Raw genomic sequence first — 21155 nt, forward strand, 5'->3', positions numbered from 1 at the left:
CATACTAATACAGTTCATCAATGAAATTATACTGGTTAAATATATGAACCTTCTATTACATCACAATCCGTGCAAGCTAAACTTAATTGCAGGGTATTTAGGCAAGGGGTTACTGACAGCTATCATTTAGTATTACATTTTAAAAGTCCATTAGATTTATCACAGTCTATTACTTTTTTCTTATGTGATATTCATGTTTCTTTAATTTCTTACTTAAAGAAATACTATTAACACTTGACGTTCAATGCATTACATACCATGACACACAACTTGACTTTTTCAATGGCATGGCATGTGTTAAATGTCAATTTAAAGTGTGCAGCATCATGGTGTGTAAAGGGTTAAAGTGTTACAGTCATTATAACTTTCAAAATCTAAATCAACAGTAGATGTAATATCAAGCAAATTTGCAATTTACATTTTTTTTTTATTATTATTATTATTATTATTATTATTTTTATTATTATTATAATTATTTTATCATGAAAAACATGGCACTTCCTGTTTTCTGACAGTTTTTTTTTTCTTTAAAAAAAAAAAAGGAAACAGTCAGAAAACAGGAAGTCCTGTGTATACCAGGTCATCTGAGCGCTCACAGAGAGAAGGCAGTCATGTGATTGATGGACACATTGAGCCGTGACCTTCTGTACTGGCCGGAATTCCTGTGCTTTGTCTGTTTTTTTCAGGCAGCACAAGTCAGAAAATCTGCCTTCAGCAGCCTGGACCTGGATTCCTGGTAAGTTCAGCTTTGTTTTATAGCATGATAACAACAAAAAAAATAATGAACGTATATTGCAAACTTGCTTCATTTCACATCTACTGTTGATCTAGATTTTGAAAGTTATAACAACAGTGACACTTTAAGGTTTGTCGTCTGCACATGTCTGTACATTTACTGTTGAGACAAATGAGACTACTCTATGTCTTCAGGGCCAAATATAGTTTAGCGGTTTTAAATAAAATTAATCCATTTACATAGACACCACTTTTGGTATTAAAGGGGTTGTCCAGCGAATTTTTTTTCTTCTTTCAAATCAACTGATATCAGAAAGTTATATAGATTTGTAATTTACTTCTTTTTAAAAATCTCAAGTCATCCCATACTTATCAGCTACTATATATCATGCAGGAAATGTTCTTTTATTTACATTCAGAAACAGTGCTCTCTGCTGACACCTCTGTAAACTTCCTGTCTCGGCCAGAGATGTCAGCAGAGAGCACTGTGTCTGAATGTAAATAAAATAAAACTTCCTGCAGGACATACAGCAGCTAATAAGTATGGGAAGACTTGATATTTTTAAATAGACCTAAATTACAAATCTATATAGCTTTCTGACACCTGTTGATTTGAAAGAATTTTTTTTCCCGTTGGACAACCCCTTTAACCCTTTAAGGACATGGCCCATTTTCGTTTTTACGTTTTCGGTTTTTCCTCCTTGTGTTTAAAAGGTCATAGCACTTGCATTTTTCCACCTAGAAACCCATATGACCCCTTATTTTTTGCGTCACTAATTGTACTTTGCAATTACAGGCTGAATTTTTGCATAAAGTATACTGCGAAACCAGAAAAAAATTCGAAGTGTGGTGAAATTGAAAAAAAAAAACGCATTTCTTTTATTTGGGGGAAATGTGTTTTTACGCCATTCACTCTGGGGTAAAACTGACTTGTTATGCATGTTCCTCAAGTCGTTACGATTAAAACGATATATAACATGTATAACTTATATTGTATCTGATGGCCTGTAAAAAATTCAAACCGTTGTTAACCAATATACGTTCCTTAAAATCGCTCCATTCCCAGGCTTATAGCGCTTTTATCCTTTGGTCTATGGGGCTATGCGAGGTGTCATTTTTTGCGCCATGATTTGATCTTTCTATCGGTACCTTGATTGCCCATATACGTCTTTTTGATCGCTTTTTATTAAATTTTTTCTGGATTTGATGCGACCAAAAATGCGCAATTTTGCACTTTGGGATTTTTTTGCGCTGACGCCGTTTACCGTACGAGATCAGGAATGTGATTAATTAATAGTTAGGGCGATTACGCACGCGGCGATAGCAAACATGTTTAATTATTTATTTATTTGTTTACTTTTATTTAAAACCTGGGAAAAGGGGGGTGATTCAGACTTTTATTAGGGGAGGGGGATTTTTACTATTAACAACACTTTTTTTTTTTTTTTTTTACACATATACTAGAAGCCCCCCTGGGGGACTTCTAGTATATACACTTGGATCTCTCATTGAGATCTCTGCAGCATAGATATGCTGCAGAGATCCATGAGATCGGCACCCGTTTACTTTCGGCTGCTGCAGCCGAAAACAAACGAGTGCCGAGCTGAGGACGGCGCCATCTTGGACGCGTCCCCGGCCGGCATCAGTAACGGAGATCGCTCCTCCGGGACAAGGTCCCGGAGGAGCGATCTCCCCCACTAGACACCAGGGAAACGTTGCCTCCGGTAATCGGAGGCGGCTGTCAACTTTGACAGCTGCCTCCGATTAGCTAATTAGCGGGCACGGCGATCAGACCGTGCCCGCTAATAGCGGCGGTCCCGGGCTACACGCGGCACCCGGGATCGCGGCACTTCAAAGCGGGGCCGCCGCGCGGCCCCGCTTTGAAGTGCAAGTGAGGACATAGGACGTACCGGTACGTCCTATGTCCTTAAGAGGTTAAGGACAACATATTATTTTTAACCCCTTCAAGACAGAGCCCTTTGATAATCCTCCCCGCCTTCTAAGAGCCATAGCACTTTTATTTTTCCCTTACAGGGCTGGTTGGGGTGTAATTTTTTTGCGCCATGATCTCTAGTTAGTTATTAATAGCATTTAAGGTGTAGCAGAAAAATTTTGATCCCTTTTTATTCATTTTTTTCTGATATATAATTTAATAAAATGATTAATCCTGTCCCCCCCCCCCCCCCCCCCCCCCCGTTAACGCGGTTCACCAAGAAACAATAATGTTATATTTTAATAGATCGGAAAATGTAATATATTTAATTTTTTTTATATTTTTATTTTTATAATGGGCAAGGGGGTATTTTAAACTTTTATTGGGAAGGGGGTTTATAAGGGGTTTTTAATAGTTTTAAAAACTTTTTTATTACACTTTTTTTTCACACTTGGTTTCACTGTAAAAGATGCAAACATTAGATTGCATGTACTGATCTATTCTATGCCATAGCATAGCATAGATCAGTGTTATTGGCGATCTATGCATAGAGCCTGCCTGAGAGCATACTCTATACATGGATCGCTGATCTGACAGGACGGAGGTAAGAAGCTTACCCTGCCTGTCAGCACAAGTGATCGAGACCCCCGCAGCATGGTTGCTGGCATCCGGATCACTCAGTGACGGATGCTTAATCTGTCACTGATTACCTTAAACGCTGCGATCGCTATAGATTGCGGCGTTTAAGGGTTAATGAGACGCAGCTGCGAGATTGCACTTACTGCAGCGGTAGCCGCTCGCTTCATTGTGTGAACTGACATGGTTTTCTACGGCAGCAATTCACTGAATTGCGGAAGCAGAAAACTGACATGTCAGTTATTTGCGGGTCCACATTGGATCCCGGCCGGAGCGTATACCATGTGTATACGCTCCGGCCGGGATCCCATTGAAGTAGAGGCAGTGTTCACAGGCACATAAAGTATGGCCATTGTTGCCGATGGCAACAACGGCCATACTTTTACGTAGTGTGAACATAGCCTAAAAGTTTACAAGGAAAATAACAGATTTGTAGGCAATATAAAAACTGCAATTGTCTCAAGGTTTATTGGGTTTTATATATATATATATATATATATATATATATATATATATATATATATATATATATATAGTAAAAATAGCTTCTCCACTGGCTCACCTCCTGCTTTAATTGTAAGAACCTTTATTGATTCTTAAGATTTCTCTCCCAGCAACAGCAGTACTTCATTCTCCAGCTAGCTCTGTACTGGCTCAAATATTTAATCAGATGTTGTACCTTGTGCCTTTGAAAAGCAAGGGAAATTTTAGGTCTTGACATACCTGAAAGCTCAAGTACTGTTGCACAAAGGAACATGATTTATACAAGTGATTAATAGGGATACTTCACAATTTTTGTATATTATTATTATTGTTATTATTAATATTATTATTATTCCCCACTTCTTAAACATAATCATAATCACACCTTTTGTAGTGATTCTTGTGTAATCAAATCTTGTGTATTTTGAAGAGTTTAAAAAAAAAATTACTTTTAGCCTTAAAATACCGTATATTTTATTTGGAGGAACTTTGTGTCAAACATCCTTAATAGATTATTCTTGAAAATACTGTAAATTGGACAGTTGATTCTGCTAAAACTGAATGATAATAATAGTAAAGTAATAACGCTAATAATAAAAGTAATTATGTTTATTCCAGTAAATATTTTTTCTTCAGTTTTTTCTTTTTAATTGTAAGTCAACTTTCAGATAAAAACGATCCAGGAAAGTAAAAGAAACATTGTGGTAGATGTCATAAGTTTGATGCATGGGTATCAGTTCTATGTGTGGTGAGTGCCACATTTATCAAAAGAATCCCAACATGTACAAATTAATTTCACATCTATTTATCACATACTTAAAGGATTATTCCCATCACCTAAACTTTTGTTTTTTGATAGAGAATGCAAAAGAAAGCAATTTTGCTAATTCTTTGCATTAGCAAATTGATTTCTTTTAAAGTATGGTTCCTTTGTGTCCTATCAGTGTTGATAGCTCATTGCCCACTTTGCCCACTCAATCCCACTTTGAGAGCGGTGGCCGGGCTGGGACACCAGTGGTAAGTATACGTTATTCCCTCTTCCTCTGAGGTCACACATGTCTTCAGGGCTAGAATTGTCTATGGAAACAGTGGGAGACACAGCAAAGCCGAGCTGATTTACCTCAGCACTGCATCCCTTCCTCTCTTTCATTGCACCAGGAAGTTACACAGTGGTTCAGAACTGAATATTTGGCAGGTGGTAATAACCCTTAAATTTTTCAATAAGGCTATGTTCACACTACGTGAGAGATGGGCCGTTCCGTTACCTGGCCGGGTCATGGAACGGCCGGTCTCTGCAAAGATCATCAAGATGATCTTTCCGGCTGTAGTGTTCTGATGCGGGCACATCAGCGCGCGCCCGCATGAGAACTCTCATAGCACACAATGAAGCTTGCGGCCGGAGCCGCTCGCTTCATTGTGTGAACTGAAAGGTCTTTCTGTGGCCGTAATTCACTGAATTGCGGTCACAGAAAACTGACATGTCAGTTCTTTACGGGTCTGCATGGGAGCCGGAGCATATACTATGTGCAACGGCCGTACTTTTACGTAGTGTGAGCATAGCCTAACCATGTTTTTCTAAGACATTAAAAAAAAGTTTGAAATCTTTTGTGCAATGGTCTTGGTATTTTACTTCCAGTATTGTCCAACCTACTTGCATATTGTAATTGTATCTTCTTCTAACCTGATATCATTATTTTGTAATATAATTTTTTATTGAAGACAAGAGTCGTAAAATATAAATTTCCTCATAATACAGTAGTATTTAATACAGTGACTGACTCGCATACAGATGAAAATATGAGCTGAAACTATCAAAGAAATGAGGTTTGTAACAATATTTTTAACAATAATATACAAATAATATACAAAGAGTAAATGACAGGAGATAGAAAAATGACCTTATAAGGTCAGGGTTAAACTGCAAAGTCTAACTATAACTCAGGTGAACAACGATACCACTTCAGGTAAGTATCTATAAATTCTCCTGTTCAGGAAAGTTTTTTTTTTGTGCAGAAATCAATAGTACAGGCAATTTTAAGAAACTTTGTATTTGGGTTTACTAGGCAAATATGCCATTATCTGTATTCAAGAAACTTTCCTTAGGTCCCCCCCTCCCTCCTCTCTCTCATTCACTGCTCATTAACAGGAAATCTCAACTCTTTTACATCAGTCGAGCTCTGTCTAACCTATAAAGAGGAGAGGGGGGAGGAGGATGTTGATTAGTCGCCAGCAGAGAGCAGAGAACAAAGGATTCCACAGTGGGAGCTGTTTGAAAGCCTGTCAGAGAAGTCAGTGATGGCTTCAGAGGAGATAGCCTGGTGATGTGGAGACAGAGGAAAAGCTTCAAACTGCTTTTTCATGATAAAAATGCATTTTTTAGCTAAAAAACCTAGTAACAAAGTTTCTTAAAATTGCCTGTACTATTGATTTCTGCAAAATAAATTAAACAACAGTGACACTTTAAGAAGCAATGTCATGTCACTATCTTATATTTCCATTTAAACTCACATTATGTATGATCCCTAATTGTATCATTCATTTCTGCTATTTTATGTCATATGTTTGAGATGTGAGAAGTAGGGATGAGCGAACCGAACCGTAACAAACCAGATTCGTTACGAATTTACAAAAAGTTCATAAAGAATCTAGTTAAAGTAACAACAACAAATAAAATCACAGAATAGACCAGGATACAAGGGATTATTACTCCTATAATCCCTTGCTTTCTGGTTTTCTGTGAATATCGAGATGTGTGTTGTCACCCCTGTTAGGGTGAGACCTTAAATTAGTCTCCTCAAATACAAATGCCTAATCAAAAATGTAATGTGACAGCTGTCTTTGAGGATCAACCAAGACACATAAAAGCAACTTCAATGTTTAAGCTAATCTACTTTATTAAGTGAAAATCTCAGTTTATATCTTTACAATAAAGCTTAAAAAATAATAATAGGAGAACCCCGTTTAGCCGCAACCAAACAAGTTAAAAAAAAAAATTGAATTTTTTTTAACTATGTATTTTGTAACTTTTCAACTGCTTAAAAAATAATAATAGGAGAACCCCGTTTAGCCGCAAACAAACAAGTTAAAAAAAAAAATTTGAATTTTTTTTAACTATGTATTTTGTAACTTTTCAACTGCATAATTTATTGTATGCTAAGAGATAAATATCCCATCCCCCTCCATATATATTTTGTACATTTTCCTACAATTATATGGCTACTATGGTTGTCTCATATACATTTTAATGTTAAAATTAAAGAATAGTACACACCATACATCTCATGTGTCTTGTGTAATAGAGATTGGACCTATTGAACTTCTTCACATTGTGTAATTTAGAACACAAAATCAATCTAAAAAACAGCTGGCAGTTATCAAGGTCACTGTGATCAAACTAATGAATAATACACCAACTAGATGTAAGTCAATTACAATAGGAGCTGGTTACTATGGAGATACGTTTTTTTTACATTCACCTTACTTTCCATCTCGTGGCAGGTTGAGTAGAACGAATATATAAGAGAAATTATTTATAGAGTGTATATGTTTTGTCTATGAGTTTATCAACTCTATTGTTTGGAACACCCCCTTTCATCACAGCAGTAAGTGGGACCATACCAAAGACAAAATAAACTCTTCAGGGGTTCACTTTCCAATTAAGATGATCTTTCAGAAACAGAACTCATTAGCTGCACACTGTCTAGTGTCTCACATGCAATTACTCATCCTCTCAGCATTCCTATTGGTACTTCATTACCTTTTGTGCTGTTGAGGAATAGATCAAGGACTTCAATTAAAAGCACTACCGACAATGTCACTTAGACCATTGGCATGAAATTCAAGGAGAAAAGGACAAACATTTATTTACAATGATTTACTTAGAAGAGAATATTATTGTTAGCAGCGTTTAATTGCCTTCAAATACAGAGTTTTCAATCGCAATAAAGAAAATATTGTACATTGTAATATGGGCAAAATAGTTAACTTATACCAGTATATGAGCTTCCAAGGTGGCAACATTGAGGCTAGAAACTTTTAGTCTGATTAAAAAGATCAAGTGATGAGCTTATTACTTTACAGCAGAAAGAATGAACTGTGAGTTTTATACATCTTTGAGGCTGCAGCATTTTCTGGTATAACACCTGCATAGAATTTATAAAAACGGCAAGAAAAGAATTATTTAATAAATTAGAGTGGTAACACATATATAACCATGAATATGACAAATAGACCACTTGAAGATAAAATAATTGGACTTGGATCTTAGAGCACTGTGTGCAGATCTGCATTGATTCAGAAAATAAGTGATGTTAGGAACTGATGATTGGTGCTATGGCTTAACTCAGCACTCCAAGCCTCTTCCATATATTTTAATAAGGCATTGTCCAGCCTATGACTTTCTGCAACAAATCAACTAGCTTAGACTTTGGACTTAACCTTATATGTTCTAAAAGTACACAATAAGGAGGTGTCTATATTTCTTATATGATGGGCCCCCCACAAAAAAACCTTATAGTAAACCCCCAATAGATAACCCCACTGTAGAAACCACCCATAGGTTATTAGACTGTAGGAAGCAATAAACCACTGTAGCAAACCCAATCTGCCCCAAAGCAACCCCCGCAATCTGCACCCCCCCCCACACACACACGGTACAACAATCAAAAACATTCCTTTTTTGTAATGTGTTTTTTTTTTTTTTTTTTTTTTTTTAAACATAATCACTGGTTCTGTCGCAATCCCAACGTTTCTTCTTTCTCCGAGCCTTGAGACTGGGACAGAAAATGACCTTTGCTGCTGCCATCCACAAAAGAGACTGGCAGGGCAGAATTCCAATGGATTATTGATCTGTCAGTCAGATCGTTGCAACATTTAACTGTAAGTGTTCATCATGAACGCGCACAGTTAAAGGGCATGAGCAGGTCTTGCCGTGTCCAGTCCGAGCCCCTTAGTGCACAGGTCCCTTATCAGTTGCAAGGTCTGCCTTCATGGGTGGCTAAGCCAATCAAAAGCAATTTATTATTCTGTAAGGATCTGGCTGTTTGCATATGTGAATTTCACTGGGTTGAGGAAGAGTGCTAAAGTAACAAGATTTGTAATCACTGGGAAAAAAGCCAATACCACTGCTTAAAAATATCCCAAAGCCATTATTCTTCCAGAGGGGTGTTCATGGTGACTATTCACAGAGAGTGTGCATGTAATCATTGCATGTTCATGGTTATGCATGATTCAAATTTCCAGCTGACATATAGCATTGAAAATGATCATCTCATTCTTATGTGTTGTTGCTTGACTTACAGGAAACAGTAGGTGAGGCAGACAGCTGGTCATCTGTAAGCAGTTATGGTAGCAACTATTTGTGGTGCAATACTGTACGGTAGTGGCACTGTCATTGCACATTTTCCTGAAGAGATTGGTTGCTTTTGAAGGTCTTGATGGCGGGTAAGAGCTGGATGTGTTGTGGTAGTGAGTTCTAGTGTATAAGGAAAGCACAGGAGAAATTTTAGAGAGTATAAATAAGGTTATAACATTTCTGAACATTAAATAAATACCCCTAAAAAATCCAGAGCTCAGACTAGACCCAAAATGAATCCAGACCTCAAATCTGACCCCAACATAAATTCACCCCCCATTGAAACCCCCAAATAGATTAAAGATTCTGCCCCAGAATAAATTCAAATCTGCAAAATAAATTTAGACCCCAAACCTCTAACTAAATTTAGACACCATACCTAACCACAAAAAATAATTCAGATCCCAGATACTGCAATGCTAGGACAGACATCTATTGTAGGATTTTCATCACAAATATCACCCACTACACACGGACACACATGAACAGCCAAACACACACATAGCATACACTATACACACACACACTACACACTGTACACAGCACAGGCACACTACACATACATTATACTCTATATATTCTATATACACCACACATACACTATTTACATAGCATACACTACATTTTGCTGCTGTGATAAAACTGCACCCTCTTAACAATGGGGGGAACTATTGTGGTTACATAGTTTGCACTAGTCTAAGGCTGTCCCTGAATGTAACATGAATCACTTTCAAACTTCCTGAAAAACAGCTTTATTCAGGTATTTTACGGTGTTTCTAGTATAACAAAATCCATTCGATATTTTTTGCTTCCATATTTCTCTCTTGGTGCTGTTGGTGGGCTCTAAAGAGAAAGGGGGAGATTTATACCAGTTTGATTAATCTCCCTCTTTCTCCTTGCTTCATTACAGCTAACAATATAGTCCCTTCTCTGTACAAAGCTATGGGAAACGTTGGTTCAATAACATGGCAAAAAAGGGATTTTCTTTTAAAAGTAGATATGAATTGTGGCCAGCACCCAATATATTCATCTTAAATAGTAATAATATTATATTGTAAAGTACTGAATGTTCTCAAAAATAAGTACAACATTTAGCGCTAATAAATTAAAAGACAAAGAAAAACCATTAATAAATTTGAGCTAAGCGAGATGTCTTTGGTAAGTTCAGATGTGACCATCTAAATCAAATCAAATAACAATAGGCAGACTCCAGTCTGACAGCAGGAGTAATCAGTATGTTGCGTTATATGTCTGAATAAACCATACCTCATTGTTATATCTTTAAAAAGAGTCTGTTAGGTCCATGGTATGTAATTACAATTCAACCACTGTCTAATATACACTTCAACGTGTTCATTGTGGGTCAGGAAATAATGCTAATTATTGCCCTTCATTTTTCTCTTGTCAGTTTCAGAAGAACACAGTGTAATGGGATTGCTTGTTAAATTAGCCTGACTGTGAAGGCATGGACACATTATTGAAGATTCTGATGAAGTGAACTTGTATTCATCAGAGTTGCCCATTTTGGGGGGAAAAAAATTAAAAATAACCAGCGGCAGAATAAGTATATATCACTGTCATATTAAATTTTAAGGGAATATACAGAAGTGGGAAATTAATTATTTGCAGTTCTGTGCATGCTGCAACACCTGTAAGGATACATTAAAAAAAAGAGTTATTAAGACATGCACCAATAGAAAAAGGTTACATGATCTCTTGACAAATTTTTTTTGCCAAAATATGTGGTTGGGGTGAAGAGAGACAGACTTCCCACCTTCTATTAGTTAAGCCTTACTATTTGGGACTGCTTAGGGAAGCAATACGTCTGTGGAGATAAACCTACACATCCCAGAGCTACACTTAGTCCAATTGGGGGATTACAGAAAGAGAGGCCTTAAAGTAAATTATTCGAAGACTTTGAGATGAAGTTGTGTAAGGTCTCCATGGTACATTTAAGATCCTCCAGGTTGTGACTATTGATTTATATACAGACCTACACCCTATAAATGGTGTTGCAGCTCAACTGTATCATTGTACTGCATTTATACTGAAAAAATTTAATCAAAGAAAGGGTGCTTTCTGTGTAGAAATCACTACCAAATGGGGTGATTAATGCGGGGTTCTTATATACAGCTGTTTCAAATCCATATTAGAGCAGAATTGCTCCCTAATAAAATAGATTTTTGAAATTTTCATGAAAATTTGATTATTTGCTGCTATACTTCTCTGCCTTCCAATGGCCTGCAAAAATAAAAAGATGTTTATCATATGATGCCAACATAAAGTAGTCAAATTATAAATGTGATTTAAAAAAAAAATCTATAATCTCCAAGCTTTTACAAAATAAAGTAAAATAGGTAAGATATGCAGAGTGGACCTTGTTCATTAAAGCCAACATTAGCTTGGTCCTGAAGGGGTTAATATGCATAATACTGGAGGTGTTTCTTGGCTAGATTCTAGTGTCAGGTTTTTGGTGCATTAAATACCCCTTTAAAGCATGGACATTGCTAATGATATCCATGCACATTCCTCAGGCAATGTAAAAGGCTCTGTAAGAGAGCTTACCCTGCTCTTCAGGTGATATAGCCCTTAACATTGTGATCTGCCTTTGACTTAATGAAGAATAGATCTCTGATAATGATATACTCTTACTAACCAAAAGTCTTTCTGCCTTCATTCTTCCTAGTTCTCAGGTACTTCTGGTCACTTGTTATCTCGGGGTTGCAAGAAATATTTTCAGTGACCATTCAGAGGGTAATAACTGATCAAATACCTAGTCACCTTGGCTGGTTGTGTGGACAAAGGAACTAAGGTCCTAATGCTGGTTAATGTGACATCTACATTTTCTGTGAATCCCTTGTGTTCTCATTTTCAGGCACCTAGATTTAGAGGTTATCTATGAAAACTGCAATATACTTTAATTGGCTCTATTGGTTCTTTGCCTCTGCTCACAAATAGGAACAGATAATTACTATAACAATATGTCATAAAAGTCAGGAAAATATCCACAATCAATGCTGACAGCTCTAAGATTCCAACTGAGGACTATATATAGAATAGTTATTATTTTTTTTATCAGAAATACAAAAATATTAACCCTAGCCTGGCAAGAGAGAATTTTACAGTTATTTAGAAGACTGAAAATGAAGCTTTCCATGGATCATGGATGTAAGATTTGTTGTTTGCGATCTAACCTATAATCTCTAGTATGTAATACCCAGACACATTAGGTTTTTGCCATTTTTCTAAAAATTTTAGAGATTCTAGATCATCCCACTTTATCCATATAACTGGTAGACATGTTATAGACATTGTAGACATGTGGTAGACATGTATCCATAGGGAAATAAGGCATTCTATGGCAGTGTTAGACAACAACACACATTCATATATTGCATGAGGCCAGGTCAACAGGCTGTAAGACACAGAATTGCCGATGTCAATAAAGATCATCCTGGCTGCTACTGCAGTACTGGCCTTAAAGGGGTAGTGCGGCGCTAAGAAATTATTCACAGAATAACACACATTACAAAGTTATATAACTTTCCCTGTTTCCCTCCACCTCCGCACGTGTACCCGGAAGTGTGATGCATTATACATACCTGTCACGTGCCGACCCCCGTCCCCGATCTTCTGTGCCACAACGTCATTATACATTATCGCGGCTGAGTGGTGTGATGACACAACCGCATCATCAGCCGCTCAGCCGCTATTGGCTGAGCACAGTTATGCTCAGCCAATCGCGGCTGAGCATCTGATGACGCGGCAGAGGGCAGCCAGCACTCGGGACGATCGGAGAGCTTCGGCCGTTTGTCCGAAGATGACGTCGTTGCACAAGATGGCGGACGGGCGTGACACGGATCAGGTAATGTATAATGCACCACACTTCCGCGTACACGTGCGGGGGTGGGGGGACACAGGGAAGGGGGCGATTCACAGACATAACATACATTACAACGCTGTATAACTTTGTAATGTGTGTTATTCTGTGAATAATTTCTTAGCACCGCACCCCTTTAAGAACTTTATTTGTGCTGAATTGGGATGCGGGTTTATCTGTGTTAGCCCGCATCCCAATTAACCATAGCATACAATGGAAAGTGCGGGCGGAGAAGCACCTTCCATTGTGTGACCTGTCAGTTCTGTGTGGCCGCTATTCAATGAATAGCACTCGCAAAAAACTGACATGTCAGTTTTATGTGCGGCCGCTAGGGATCCCGGCTGGTTCAGCACTAATAAATGTTTGGTTAGAAGCACATAAGAAGGAAAAATCCATGCCAGGGTTATATACTACATGGAAAAACACTAGGTAAAACTTACATGGAAAAAGACTTTAGATAAATTTTATCAGACTTTGTGCTTGGACTTTCAGCACATGATCTAAAGATTCCTTGATGGAATTCTGGCCACAGGTTGACTTCAATGCAAGTCACACGTGACTGAGACCTATTTACAATTTTATACAGAGCCTGATTGCTATTAAAACAAATTTGCAAACAGAAAGTCACATCTAAGTCAGTCATTGAGTTTAAATGCTGTTGCGTAGCCAAAGCCTCACTATAGGAACCAGTGGATCTTTAAAACTTTAAAACATGGCTAACTAACATTTTTATTACTGAGTTTAAGTCACAACAGGGTCCCAGTTTTTTTCTATAAATAGATAACATTCGAGGGTTTGTTCTGAGATTGCTGTTGGCATTTGGTCTACTATGGAGTGCAGTAATTGCCTTTCAATCCAAACTGTGGTACAAAGTTGCAGCAGGATTTATAAAGTAAACATACATAATGGGATAACTGTCTGTATTATGGGTTGGAGTTTTATTTACTTTTAGAAAAGGTCATGCTTTTAAAGTTCATTCACAGATTCCAATTTCCCAAATCTATTCCAATAAATCTATTGTGAATGTATGGTATGCTAAAGATAAGCTGCTGCTTTCTGCCAACCTCAGTTGTACCGCCCACAAAGCAAATATTAACCTGCTTTGAAATACAATATATTCTTCAATTTTTTCAGTACTCCCTTCCACCTTTATCGACCACCAGAAAAGCAAAAAAACAAAAGAAGAAACATCTTTCCATTTTCCTTTCTTTTAAGATCATTAACAATCCTGAAATATAAAATATTGAACCACACTTGCCTTCATTCTGTGGTAATGTTGATGTATTTGAACCGGTGTGCACCAAACACATTTTGAGAACCTACTCTTCTTCAGTGGTAAAGGGTGCATGCTAAGTGTGAATTTTTTTTCCCTATACTTGGTCTTGCTCAATATATATATATATATATATATATATATATATATATATATATATATATATATTTTTTTTTTTTTTTTTTTTTTTTTTTACAGGATGCATAATCAAGTGCATGATTAATCTTATTTGAATGAAATTTTCAACGCATATGAGTGCATTGATGCATTTGGAATAAGTTTTGTGATTTGGATGTCCCCAACATTCTGAGATATATATATATATATCTATCTCAGAATGTTGGGGACATCCAAAGCACAATATATATATATATATATATATATATATATATATATATATATATATATTAAAATTATTATTATTATTATTATTTTTTTTGGGGGGGGGGAGTGAGTTCTGGGGAAGGGGCACCATCCTAGGCCAGGAATCCCCGCTCTTTTATACTGAGCAGTGCTGCTTAGTTTACATTCACTAGGCTTTGCTAGCCTCTTATCTAGGAATTTGAACATTTGGAATTCTTTGCTGTCCTTATGTATAGATTATTGATAGCCAAGGTAATAGTAACAGCCCATTAGTTCCCTAGAAATCTATATATAGAGACATGCAAGGATGTAGACTGAGACCCCCTCTGCATGGGCAACTCAAGTGATGTCATAATTAATAATGTCATAATTTTGTAAAGCAAATTCCCAAATGCAGATATACCTTCTGAACTTAACAACACAGTTTTAGTGCTTTTTCTAACTGATTTACATCTCTGGTGAGAGTACAGAAGGATTTAACACAGAATTAGCCTGATATTCCTGATGACATTGCGTGTAGCAGCAGCCAAAGAATTAATGGACTAGTGGCACAAAGACTTTGCCTTCAGCTTCTTAATTTATGGAGGGTTGGTGGAAATAATAATCAATAATAATACTGTGACGTGAAACTGCGTGCTACTGTATAATGGAAAAGACTTTAAATTTCGTTTTGTGCAGTGGACAACTGGAAATGGATATTGTTTTTCCATAGCAAAGTTTACATTTTAATGCATAATTCATGTCCTTGTTACTGTTATTAGAATAAACCAGTATTGTTCATTTCGATATCAGTCAGCAAAATATGTGAGCTTATTGTCTACAAATCATTTATTAGTATCATCATATTCTTTTGATTAATGATTTAATTATGAAGAAAGAAGAACGTTGCAAACATTTTTTTTAATAATTACCATAAGTTGCCTCAGCAACATTTACTTACTGTCTGAAATGTAAATTGTGATATAATGTGAAGGCGAGTGTGCAGTCATCTTCATTAATGGGAACCATTATCTACTTCTTTTTTTCTAGAAAATGTTGCCAGCTAAGTCTTAAGATGATGACATTATATTAGCCTTTTTGTACTAAAATATATTTCGCCTGGGAGCTTGTACAAGCTTTGTTTTTTTTATATTTTTGACCAAAAGTTTTTCCTTTCCTTAGTATGTGTACTATATAGGGATCAAAATGGTGATAAGGCAGCTAACATATCAGTAGAACCTACTCTGTGCATAAAACAGTGATCATAGTTTTTTGCGACTGCAGTATCTAACTCATGGGTCTCTAAACTGTGGCCCTCCAGCTGTTGCAATACTACATTTCCCATCATGCCTGGACAGCCAAATCCAAAGCTTTAGCTGTATGGACATAATGGAAATTGTGGTTTTGCAATAGCTGGAGGGCCGCAGTTTGGAGACCCATGATCTAAAGCAACAAATTATATTGAACATATAGAAATGCATTTCTAATATCATATATCTGTGTGCCACAAACACTGATATACTTACCAAGGTTCATTTGATGGGAGGCATGCCCGTTTTACTAAAATAAATAAATAAATAAAAATGTTCTGGAAGAAAAATAACTGATTTAATGTAAATAATGAACATGCTCAAAAATATCAGCAGAGTATAATTATTATCCTATTAAAATTATTAGGAGCTTATTAAACCTAGAAAAATGCTTGTATTAACAGAGAATAATCACATACACTCACAAGGACAGCAAATGTTTATTCGAGCGTGAAATGGCCCAAGGTTCTGAACAAATTAGATCAGCGTTAGCTGCCTCTGCCAATGTGACATAAGTAAGTGATTATATCCTAGCCACAAAGAACAGAAAGGTAAATATTAATAAAGAAAGGTTCCAGGAATTGCTTTATTGGTGACTCAATACTATACAAGGATCCTCACAAACATTTAAAAAGAGATAAGATACAGAGAAGTAGGTTGGGGGGGGGGGGGCAGAGCCAATAAATCCTACCCTCTCTGTCTCCAAGAAAGGTTTACTATTCTCCTCAATACACATTGATAAATTTCTCTCGCTAAGTGATAATGTGTCAAATAAAGTGCAATTCTAAAAAAAAAGATTGATGCCGGAAGATGAGAGTTGGAGTCTCTAACTGCTAGTGCATTTCGTCATGTGTAGTGACTTCCTCAGGGGTAAAGATCTGTGACAGACTGCATTGTAGGAGGAGATAAGCTATGTATAAATCAAGAAACTTAACTTAGTAGGTTATGTAAAGAGAAAGATAAAATACCTTAAAATACATGACATATAAAACAAAAACTACTGTAAGATCTATTTTAAAACATAATCTTAAGTAATCTATAGTGGATGTCAGGTTTATAGTCCATGATAAGATTAATGTGCCCTAAGGTTTTTAAAATAATAGAAAACAAATACAGTATACAGTATAAAGTTAGCAGACAATTAACAATTTAAGGAGGGAGGGAAGAGATTGCATATTGTCATTAGGGAGGCCCAGTGGTATGTGGAGACTTATTTTCAGGCAATGGTCCATGGGAAAACAAAGTATGCAAATTAGCTCTACTTGCTTAAGGAAAGAGCTAATTTACATACATTTCAAGAAGAAAAAACAACAGTATAAGCAGTATAGAAAATGTGAGGTTTGTACAAGAACTCACATAAGAACTTCTTTACAAGTTTTATAACATATGGTGTGTAAGAGCGGATAAATAATGATTATCTAGAAGCAGAGGATACTCATTATCTTTGGCTAAATTTAAGTTAAATTAAGAAACATGTTAATTTCTTCAGTTTTTCTATATCTTTTGAGATACAAACTATTCTTCCCCCTCTCAAACAGGTGACTGGCATGAATGTATTATGTATGAGGAAGATGAAATATAATAAAGCATTCAACTGACTTAGCCTATAAAGTTAGTTCAATGTCTGAGTAGCAGATAAATGTTTATGACGGTAATTTTTTCTTTTTTAGGCTTAATATCAGCATTAGAAAAATCTAAATTAAATTTCTAATATCAGATATGTGGCCTAAAGAGTATCTATACTTTTCCATTTTTTCCGCAAATCATGTTAGAAAGATATCATAAATTTATTCTGTACTATGAGAAGTATTCATATAACCCAAACTGTGATACTCTTAAATTTCATTTCTGTATCTTAATCAAAATGGCTATTCATAACAAATACTTATCAGGGATTTTACATTATAAATTAAAAGTTTCTGTTTCAAGCCAACAGCTGACAAGTCTATCATGTTATTTCCCATCCACTTCTGTGCAACAGTTGTACAGTAATTTGTCAAAGCCACTTCTAAAGTTCCAATCTTTATACTGAGAAGTCAGCTTAAACCAGGAACATAGCTAGGATTAATGGGGTCCCATACAAAGAAACTGTACGGGGCCCCATGAATCTTGTACATGCCCCCGCCCCATACTTACATGACCCGGCGCAGTCCCACGGCATTCCTTTCTTGCAAATCGATGGCACATGAGTGACATCACTGGCATGCCAGGGAGCTTTAAGAATGGAGCGCTGAGAGACTGCCAGGTCATGGGAATATGTGCTTTGGGGGGGGGGGTCAGCAGCACTTGCAATGCTGCCTCAAGTAACAAGAGAGACCAGCAGAGCAGGGAGCCCAGCCAGACAGTGTTGTAAGCCATAGCTACAATGAGGTCAGACCATATACTACCGGAAAGGCCCAGGCCCCCCTTCCCACAGACCCCATAGCATTTGCGTGGTCTGCCTCTGTGATAGCTGCGCCAACACCTTAAACCTAATCACTCTTAAAGTGTCACTGTCACTTTAAAGAACCTTTTGACATGTCATAAAGCTATGTCAAAAGTTTTGATCATAAAGAATGCAGGTTTTTAGACCCCTACCAATAAAAAAAAAACAAGGCAGAAGAAGAGCACAGTTGAGCACTTCTATCTCCAGCTCACTGCTCTCCCCATTCAACTGCAGGGAAATTTACTGTAAAAATCCATCTCTTTTCCCAGTTTGTTGCAGCGATCAAAACTTTTGCTATGTCTTAACCCTGTTGTTCTGTTCGGTTCTACTATACACATAAAATGTTCCGGTCATTTTTTGACTGGGCCTATTAAAGTTTAGATTTTTAACTAATTTAAGGGTTTTTTTTTATTTCTTTTGCACTATTATACTGTGTGTAAACATGGTTGTTCATAAGCAAATTAAATATGAAATCAAAAACGTAAATTTTTTTTGTGTCAAAAAATGTTACATGGCCTTATTGCATTTTTCATGCATATTGCACATTTGCAAAAAAAATTGGGTCTATTTCACGCCATAACACAAATGCATTGTACGCCGACACATCAAGAGTGTTATAAAAAATAACCATTGGCCACCGATTAGTTTTGCGTTTACAGGTGTAAGTGCCTATGAGTTGATCTAGAGTATCAACTCCCCCTTTTGTGGCATTGTAGCTGTCACACAGAGTCCATATTTTAATGCTATACTTTGCAGGCCTACTTGGAATATACTGTCTGAATGGGCACCTACCTCTGAATGACACCAGTTGTTCATCTACAGTCACATTTTAACCAGCATTATATAAAATGTATGTATGTGTAACTGCGTGAACCAAAAGGTCCTAGATAAACTGATAAATAGTAGTAGATGAACTATATATAGTAATATAATATATATTATATATATATATATATATATATATATATATATTTATATATATATATTAGTAAGAACCCCTCAAATGAGGAAAAGTCAATGAACCACAAGTTTCAGAACCACATGATAAATATAAAAAAAAATATATCAAATTTCAAATTCGGCCATTTTTGACCGAACAGAACAGCAGGGTTTATAACATGTCAGATGTTTTCCTTAAAAGAAAAAACATTAATTGATTCTGTTTGAATTGAATTTGGTTTTAGATTTATTAAAAGGAATTGATTCATTAGAATCCAAAAACCAAAAGGTCTGGAGGTACGTGATGATGTATGAATCTCAGCAAATATTCACTACGTTCTGTGGGCAAGGCACTCTACATCCAGCACCATGTATGTGAACCAATGATCAGTGTGCTGTACAGGGACATGTACTCCTACCCTTGACAGGAGTCCCTCCACCTGTTTGTACTTTGCAAGAAAACTCAATGCATTTCCATATTTAAATCAGGATCCAAATCTAAAATAAATATCACAGAACTGGCAAATTTTGAAAGAAAATAAAGGCTTAATGGGATAATAGAAAAGTTGGACACCTCATTGAAAATATTTTGTCATATAACATTTACTATACATGGCATATTAGCAATAGGTGGACCTTAACGCAACTCTGTACCCACAATTTTTCTCCCCCAAACCGCTTGTACCTTCGGATAGCTGCTTTTAATGCAAGATCTGTCCTGGGGTCTGTTCGGCAGGTAATGCAGTTATTGTCCTAAAAAATAACTTTTAAACATGCATCCCTGTGTCAAATTGGCATGGCCTAGAGTACCCGTGCCCTAGGATTGTGACACCCCTCTGTCCCTCCTTCATACCCTCTTCATCATTAGGAATGCCTCTAGAACCATTTCTGCTTTTCATCACCTGTGTGAACAGTGCACGTGAGCTGGATCATTAAGGCACCTGTGCACTATTCAGATAGATGATGAATAGGAAAAATCCTGCCTGGGGGGCGTTCTTAGTAATGAGGAGGGACAGAGGGATGTTGCAATCCTAGGACATGGGTGCTCTAGGCCATGCCTATTTGATACTGGGCTGCAAGTTTAAAGGTTGTTTTTTAGGACAATAACTACATCACCTGCCGAACAGACCCCAGGACAGATCTTGGATTAAAAGCAGCTATCCGAAGGTACAAGTGGTTTGGGGAGGCAGATTGTGGGTACAGAGTCGCTTTAACCATAACATCATTCAATGACTTGCCATTGTCTAGTTTTACTTCTAAGTAAAGCAAAACATATTTTCCCAAGACAGTGTAACATTTTGTCCATTATAATAGGTCTTTATGTTCCAGAATAAAAGTACTGTATATCATATATTGTAGTTCATATCAAATAAAAGTCATAGTTATTACAATGCGTGTATAAAACTTGTATTTTATGTTTTCCAGCAAATGTGCAATACCACTTGCAGTATTATCATTCCAAAATGACAAAGAGAACACAGGTGCATGTCCTATAAGATATTTTTAACCAATCTTGTGATTGTGTGCAGTTATCAAATAGCAATGTTGAATGAGTATTGATTTTAGCACCGCAGTGTCAGCTTAAGAGTTACGTATAGCATGTATAGCACATTAATCATGGAATGGATGTTCCCTCATTGTATGCTCTTACAAGCATAGCCCAGGTTGCCATTTGTACTTGTTTGTCTAAAGGTGTCACTTTGTATCTGGAAGTGGTTTCTTCAGAAGTAGAAAGCTCAACAGAAGTCTGATACTCTCTGTGTAATGGATAATGATTACAATTCATGTTTTGGTATGTTCAAATAAACTACAGCATTTTGCAGCAGAAAATAGAACTAGTATATAT

The sequence above is a fragment of the Dendropsophus ebraccatus genome, chromosome 2, assembly GCF_027789765.1.
Source record: "Dendropsophus ebraccatus isolate aDenEbr1 chromosome 2, aDenEbr1.pat, whole genome shotgun sequence".
In the NCBI taxonomy this organism is placed as follows: Eukaryota; Metazoa; Chordata; class Amphibia; order Anura; family Hylidae; genus Dendropsophus; species Dendropsophus ebraccatus.